At 47.1% G+C, this 8561-nt stretch overlaps 1 pseudogene; it reads right to left on the reverse strand.

The window, feature by feature from the left end:
* Positions 1-3589: 3589 nt before the first annotated feature.
* LOC144587174 (uncharacterized) lies at positions 3590-4934 on the reverse strand (annotated as a pseudogene).
* Positions 4935-8561: the final 3627 nt, after the last annotated feature.

The following is an 8561-nucleotide window of genomic DNA, read 5'->3' on the forward strand; positions in this document are numbered from 1 at the left end:
TTTCCCTTTAATCACTCCCAGGTTTGCGCTTTCTCCTTCAAATTGAGCCAGCTGCCCAGGATTTGCCCTTGATTTTTGAAGGTCTTCTGGGAAGACCTTCAGAACAAAAGGGAGACTCAGGCACAGTGGTCCAGGGGAAATCCTGGGAAAGGCAGCCGGGATAGGCTATGTAAGGATATCAGGCAAAAGCAACAGAAACAAAAGAAAAAAAAGACATGAATATATGGCACTTTAAAGACCAATTATGACATTTTAATGTGATCTTCTGTGGACTCATTCACTTTCTCAGACATACAAAAACAGAGTGGAACGCTGAAGGAAATATCTGTCCTATAAGCAGAACACTCTAAATCTACATTGGCTCTTGGTTTTGTGCTATGTTCACATGGAGTAATTTATGGCTTATGCTGTTGTCAAAAAACAGTGGTTCCCAATCTTGGGTAACTCAGGTGTTTTTGGACTTCAATTCCCACAAGTCTTCAGCACCAGCTGTGCCGGCTGGGGTTTCTGGGAGTTGTAGTCCAAGAACACCTGGGTGAACCACTGGTCTAAAAACAAACAAACAAAAAAGAAAATAAAACAATAATGTGGAGGTATTTTCTATTAAATTTCATATATTAATGAAATCTGCTCATCTCTGTTACTTCAAAAATGTTTCATCTCCTAAATATATTGGCTGAGTCTGTTTCTTGGGGTGAAGCCGGTTGAAATATATCCTCCCCCCCCCCCAGAACAGAGGGTGGCACTAAAAAACCCAGGGAATGGAGGCTGGACCAGCGTTATGAGGGGAGTAATTTCCTCATGTTTATGGAGAGCTTTTTCTGTGTTGAAAGCATTTGTTTCATTGCCATGGCAAGGGGGCAGGAAAAAGTAACCTGTCCTCTGGGTTGAACATTTTAAATCCACTGCATTTGTTCCACGAGGAAGGACAGCTAAAAAACCGATTCTCAATCCTGTTGCTTCTACCACAGTGGCAATGAGTTCCACCGCCAGAGCTTTTTGGTGAAAAGATTCCTAATATCCTTCCACACCCAACACAGGATTTGGAGTTATAATCTTCCCTCCTCTCCCCCTTTTCTTCATCCATAATCCTGCCTTGTTTGCATTCCTATCCATGTTTCTGGGAGGGATCCTGGCCTCTGATTAGGTCGCTTGCAGGCAAGCCGAGAACCATCACAAATTCTGGACCATTCCTTGTATGGTTAAAAGTGAGAGGAAAGTGGGCGTTAGGTTTGGACCATCACCAACTGATTCCGGGGAAACCTGGTGGGTTCCTGCATAGGCTCCTGTGGGATATGAGTTGATTTTAAAAAATCATTTGAATTATTTGGAGAAAAGATGTTTTTAAATAAAGGAGGGCCGTTGTGGTTCTCAGGCTCTGACCTCCTTTCATAGAGGAGGGCATGCTGAAACTAGGAAATGTCATTTAATAACAACTTATCAGCTAGAATCCTATCAGGGTTCAAGGAAGGTTTGTGCAACTTGCTACGGTTAATTATGTCTAACAATTTGCCAGGCAATTAACCATCTTGATTCATTTCCTACATGCCATGCCATGAACATGTCGAGACACTTTGTCACCTGGTTGCAGTCATGATCCTGTACACCAACCTCTAAAGGCTCAATCTTTGTGGAAGTAGGGAGGTGGGCTGTCCCAGGTCAATTTGAAATTCACTTTCACTGTTCAGTCACTGGTGTTGTTTCCTTGGATTGTTTATTATCCCAGATGACTTTTTTGGCTAGAGAAACCGCATGTCAAGTCAATTAAATCCTCGCAGGATCACGGGCTCTCCACTCTCCTCTGTCAGAACATTGCGCCTCTTTTAAAAAATGTCTTTGTGAGGTAAACTACCAGTGACCTGACAGAAGAGTTCTATGAAATGGCATTGCTGGCCTCACACTGGAAAAAGGGTGCCTACAAACGACGATTTGGAGAAGAGACAAGAGATGCTCACTAGAGGATGATGAGCCGACTCTAGAGGCAGACCTTTCGGCACTGTGCTGAAATTTGGGATGAACACTTCAGAGGCAACAGACTTTTTAGACACCGATACACACCCACACCACAGCAAGATACTGACAGCTACGCTTCAAGTGCAGTGCAAAAAGTTTAGGTTTTGGAGGTGGATGGCTTCAGAACAAGAAAGCACTGTAGATGGGAGGCGTTGGGCGCTGCATCTCCAGAGTCATTGCATTTATGGCAAAAATCTGGTGGGACAGCATGACTCTCCATGACGATGAAATAAATGGTTGGGGAAGTATGAAGGTCTGGGAGGGAGGGAGAAAAGGGACATGGAGGAGAACCTTGCCATCAATATGTCACCCCCTTCATCCTTCAGAAACGGAGGCCATTATAACCTCCTCTTCACTTCTAGATACAGGTGAAGAAAAGAGGGGAAATTGACTCCCCTGAACATCCCTGTCAACCCTCTATTTGGGGGAGAGAGAAAGAGAAAATGCCACCACGTAGAACGTGAAAGGAAGACCAGGGAAGAGACTAGAGGGAGGAGAAAAAACTCCTGGAATCCTATCAAGGAGACGATCGAGAGGGGAACCTCAAGCACAGGAGGAAGGGGATGAGTCGAGAGGAAGAGATGCCGAGGAAAACTGGGCTCAACATCCAGGCTGTGATTCCTCATGTACGGGACAATGCCAATCTCCTCCCCAAACTGGTCAAGAGGCAACGAATGGACCAAAATGTCCACTGAAAAGACTTATCATTAGGTAACCCAGGATGATATGACTCTTTATGTTGTTGTCCTTTGACTCTGAGTTAGAACCTCTAAATCCTGTTAGAGTTGCTGTAATTTGGATGCAACTTGACAAACATAACTTCCAACTTGTGTCAGCACCTCTCTTGTAAAGGAGATCAACATTTCCACACTCACACAGTCAGGATTCCTATTTCCATATTTCAGGTAGTCTAAAAAGGCTTAGTTGGAATCAGATCATTTATTAGTTTCAAGGCAATTGTCATAAAGCCACTGGCAATGGTGCGGCTAAAAAAAATTGTAAATAAATAAATAAATAAATAAATAAATAAATAAATAAATAAATAAATAAATAAATAAATAAATAAATAAATAAATAAATAAAATTAAGTTAAAATTATGATAAAACCATAGAAGTAAAAGACGCAATTGGTACAGCCAAAGAATCACAGAGCACGAGGCAGGGAGATCCACGCATCACATCCAGTCTATGTCACTGTCTTCCGACATGCAGACGTTGAACCAGAGCATTAACCCAGTTGACTATCTCCTTCCTGAAGTAGATTGTGCTCAGGAATGTGGTGTTTGTGAACCTTGGAAGGAAGAAAACATTTCCTCCAAAGGATTTCCACATTAAAAGCCACCATAATGTTTCTTTCCAAAGTGTTTCGTAGGTCCACAAAGGCTTAAGTCAACAGTAGAGCTCTCAGTATCCCTTGAATTTCCAAATGTTTTCTTCCCAGGAGAGATATTCAGATGGCTTTTGAGAAGTTTAAGGTCATTTTGCAGAATCTTCAGACTTTCTCCTCTCTGTGCATAAGCTGATGTGTAACACTTTGTGTTCTGCAATGCAAGCTTTCCCCCACATTCTCTCCATTTTAGAGGTTCTCACTGGAGTGAATTTTCTTGTGTTCTCTCAGACTGAACAACCAGAGAAATCTTTCTCCACATTCCTCACATTTATGTGGTTTCTCCCCAGTACGAAGTTGTTGATGTGCTGTGAAGGGTGACTCAGCTTTGAAGCTTATCCCACATTCTTCACAACAATATGGATTTGTCTGTGAATGTGAGTGCTGATGTATGATTAAACTGCAGAGACGGTTGAAACATTTCCCACATTCATCACATGCATACGGTTTTCTTCCAGAGTGACTTTGTTGGTGTACTGTGAGGTTAGAGTGTTCGGAGAACATTTTCCCAACATCTTTGCACTGATAGGGTTTCTCTCCTGTATGACAGCGCTAATGTACTTTGAAAGCTGACGGATGACGGAAACATTTCCCACATTCTTTACATGTCTAAGGTTTTTCCCCTGAGTGAATTTGTTCATGTTTTTTGAGGTTTGAACAGTCGCTTAACTGTTTGCCACATATATTACATTGATAGGGTTTCTCCCCTGAATGTGAGCACTGATGTACTTTCAAAGATGAGGGAAAAGTGAAGCATATCCCACATTCATCGCATGCATACAGTTTATCTGCTGAGTGAATTTGTTGCTGTACAACAAGGTTGGAAATTTGGGAAAACCTTTTCCAACATTCTTCACAGAGAAAGGGTTTCTCTTCTGTATGAATTCTCTAATGTACTGTAAGAACTTTCTTCTGCTTGAAGCTTTTCCCACATTCTTTGCATGTATAAGGTTTTTCCCCTGAGTGAATTCGTTGATGTACTACAAGGTTTGAACGTTTTCCCACATTCTTCACAGGGAAAGGGTTTCTCTCCTGTATGAATTCTCTGATGTAATGTAAGAACTCTCTTAAAGTTGAAGCTTCTCCCACATTCTTTGCATGTATAAGGTTTTTCCCCTGAGTGAATTCGTTGATGTACTACAAGTATGAACTTTTAGTGAACCTCTTCCCACATTCTTCACAGGGAAAGGGTTTCTCCCCTGTATGAATTGGTTGATGTTCTCTGAGACTTGAATGCCTTGTGAAGCCCTTTCCACATGCATGACATTTGTAAGGACTCTCCTCAGTGTGTATTCCCTGGTGTTCCTTAAGTCCAGCACTTCCCTTGAAGCTCTTACCACATTCTTCACCTTTATATAATTTTCCTTCTGAGTCCACAGGCTGAGTGACTTGAAGAACTGAGCTAACGCTGAAGCATTTTTCAAACCCAGAGTCTTCATAAGGTTTCTCTCCTGTGGGAAATCCTCGATCTGGGCTCCTTCTGGAACTCTCCCCATGCTCCAAACAGTGACACTGACTTTCCTCTGAGTGGCATCTTGGACAGTTCACTGGGCTTTTCCTCAGAGGACTCCTTAGTTCAAACTCTGAGTTCTGAAGGACACTGAAGTGTCATTTTATTGTCTTTTCCTCTTCTTCTTGACAGACAATACCTCTCAGATAAGGGCAAGGTTTTCCTCCCATTTGCCTCATTTTCCTTCTCCCTCTGCAATTCATCTCTGATCCCACAGTTCCCGTTTTCATCCTCCACTCTTTCTGGGGATGTCCCGTGGAGTCTTCTTTCCTCCTCCTGTGCATCATCTGCTGGAAGAAGGAGAGAGTTCATGGTGATTAGTGGCTTTTGCCATTTAACAGAGAAAATATCTATCGGTAAGCCAATGTCCTGCTGCTTCCTTTTCTCTGCTGAGAAAACAGTAGATTACAATCATTCGTGACGTGGGTTTCTACCTTCTTAATCAACCCTTCACAGATTGCCCCTTCATGGATTGCTGACGTTGCGATGAAAGGACTTGAGTAATTCAGAGAAGGTATGGACACCAAAGCCAGACAGGTCATGGTGGAGAGTTTTGACTAAATGCGATCTAATGCTGCAAAGAAAAATACTTCATAGAAACCTGTAATGTAAGATCTAAGAACGTTGGTAAGTTAGATGTGGTCAAACAGGAGATGGCAAGAATAAACATTGACATCCTGGGCGTCAGTGAACTAAAATGGACAGGAATGGGTGAACTCAACTCAGATGATTATCATATCTACTATTGTGGGCAAGAATCCCATAGAAGAAATGGACTAGTCCTCATAGTCAACAAAAGTGTGCGGAAAGCTGTACTGGGATACAATCTCAAAAATGAGAGAATGATTTCAATACGAAATCAAGGCAGACCTTTCAGCATCACAGTAATCCAAGTTTATGCACCAACCACCAATGCTAGAGAGGCTGAAACTGACCAATTCCATGAAGACCTAAAAGACCTTCTAGAACTGAAGTAAGATGTTCTTCTAATTATAGGGGACTGGAAAGCTAAAGTAGGGAGTCAAGAGATAAAAATGTAGCAGAGCAAAGGATAATAGAGTTTCATCAGGAGAACAATCTGGCCATCACAAACACTCTTTTCCAACAACACAAGAAGCGACTCTACACATGGACATCACCAGATGGGCAATATCAAAATCATATTGATTATATTCTCTGCAGCCAAAGATGGAGAAGCTCTATACAGTCAGCAAAAACCAGACCAGGAGCAGATTGATCATCAGCTTCTTATAGGAAAATTCAAGCTTAAACTGAAGAAAGTAGGAAAAACCACTGGTTTAAATCAAATCCCTATTGAATACACAGTGGAAAAGAAGAACAGATTTAAGGAACAAGACTTAGTGGACAGAGTGCCTGAAGAACTATGGCTGGAGGCTAGTAATATTGTACAGGAGACAGCACCAAAAACCATCGAAAGAAAAGGAAATGCAAGAAAGCAGAGTGGCTGTCGAACAAGGCCTTACAAATAGCAGAGAAGAGAAGGGAAACAAAATGCAAGGGAGATAGGGAAAGTTACAGAAAATTGAATGTGGACTTCCAAAGAATAGCAAGGAGAGACAAGAGGGCCTTCTTAATTGAAGAATGCAAAGATATAGAGGAGAATACTACAGTACGAAGGGGAAACCAGAGATCTGTTCAAAAAATTGGAGACATTAAAGGAACATTTTGTGCAAAGATGGATATGATAAAGAACAAAAATTGTAGGGCCCTAAAAGAAGCAGAAGGCATCAAGAAGAGGTGGCAAGACCACAGAGGAATTATACTAAAAAGATTTGGATACACCGGACAAGCCAGATAGTGTAGTTACTGACCTTGAGCCAGACATCCTGGAGAGTGAAGTCAAGTGGGTCTTAGAAGCCTGGTTAACAACAAGGCCAGTGCAGGTGATGGCATTCCAACTGAACTACAGTGGTGCCTCGTATAACGAGTGCCCCGTTTAACGATCGTATAACGAAGGTGCCTATGGGGAAAAATCGCTTTGCGATGTTTTCCCCGTAAGCACCATTTTCCCCCAGCTGAGCGGCGGGAGCCTCCAAAGGAGCACTCCCGCCACTCAGCTGGGGGAAAATGCCTGCGGTGGCCTTAGAAGGACCCTTCCGAAGGGTCCTTTTGAGGCCACCGCGGGGGGAGGGCGGGGGGATCCGATGCCTGTCAGGCATCCCGGGCTTGTATCCCACCCGCCGCCGGTTACCCAGCCTTGGGTAACCGGTGGCGGGTGGGATACAAGCCCGGGATGCCTGAAAGGCATCCGGATCCCCCCGCTCTCCCACTCTCCCCCCGCCGCCTTGGATCGGACCCGTGGGGGCTAGCCCTGCCATGGCTGGACTCCCAAGAGTCCAGCCATGCCCGGGGTAGCCCCCGCGGGTCGGATCCAAGCCGGATCCAAGCCGCGGGGGGAAGGTGGGGAGACCCGATGCCTGTCAGGCATCCTGGGCTGGGCAGCGCGGGGCGGCAGGGACAGGGTGGAGGGGTCCCGAAGGTTTCCAGGCTTTTGCCTGGAAGCCTGCGGGATCCCTCCCCCACCCTGTCCCCTTCGCTGGCAGCCACCCCTCGCTGCTTTCCCCAGCCTGGATCGGGCTCCTGGGAGTCCAATCTGGGCTAGGAAAGGCAGTGCGGGGCGGCGGGGACAGGGAGGAGTAGTCCTGAAGCCTTCGGGATTCCCCCTCCTCCCTGTCCCCTTCGCTGGCAGCCACCCCTCGCTGCTTTCCCCAGCCTGGATCGGGCTCCTGGGAGTCCGATCTGGGCTAGGAAAGGCAGCGCGGGGCGGCGGGGACAGGGAGGAGGAGTCCTGAAGCCTTCGGGATTCCCCCTCCTCCCTGTCCCCTTCGCTGGCAGCCACCCCTCGCTGCTTTCCCCAGCCTGGATCGGGCTCCTGGGAGTCCAATCTGGGCTAGGAAAGGCAGCGCGGGGCGGCGGGGACAGGGAGGAGGAGTCCTGAAGCCTTCGGGATTCCCCCTCCTCCCTGTCCCCTTCGCTGGCAGCCACCCCTCGCTGCTTTCCCCAGCCTGGATCGGGCTCCTGGGAGTCTGATCTGGGCTAGGAAAGGCAGCGCGGGGCGGCGGGGACAGGGAGGAGGAGTCCTGAAGCCTTCGGGATTCCCCCTCCTCCCTGTCCCCTTCGCTGGCAGCCACCCCTCGCTGCTTTCCCCAGCCTGGATCGGGCTCCTGGGAGTCCGATCTCGGCTAGGAAAGGCAGCGCGGGGCGGCGGGGACAGGGAGGAGGAGTCCTGAAGCCTTCGGGATTCCCCCTCCTCCCTGTCCCCTTCGCTGGCAGCCACCCCTCGCTGCTTTCCCCAGCCTGGATCGGGCTCCTGGGAGTCCGATCTCGGCTAGGAAAGGCAGCGCGGGGCGGCGGGGACAGGGAGGAGGAGTCCTGAAGCCTTCGGGATTCCCCCTCCTCCCTGTCCCCTTCGCTGGCAGCCACCCCTCGCTGCTTTCCCCAGCCTGGATCGGGCTCCTGGGAGTCCAATCTGGGCTAGGAAAGGCAGCGCGGGGCGGCGGGGACAGGGAGGAGGAGTCCTGAAGCCTTCGGGATTCCCCCTCCTCCCTGTCCCCTTCGCTGGCAGCCACCCCTCGCTGCTTTCCCCAGCCTGGATCGGGCTCCTGGGAGTCCGATCTCGGCTAGGAAAGG

Source organism: Pogona vitticeps, chromosome 2, assembly GCF_051106095.1.
Source record: "Pogona vitticeps strain Pit_001003342236 chromosome 2, PviZW2.1, whole genome shotgun sequence".
Taxonomy (NCBI): domain Eukaryota; kingdom Metazoa; phylum Chordata; class Lepidosauria; order Squamata; family Agamidae; genus Pogona; species Pogona vitticeps.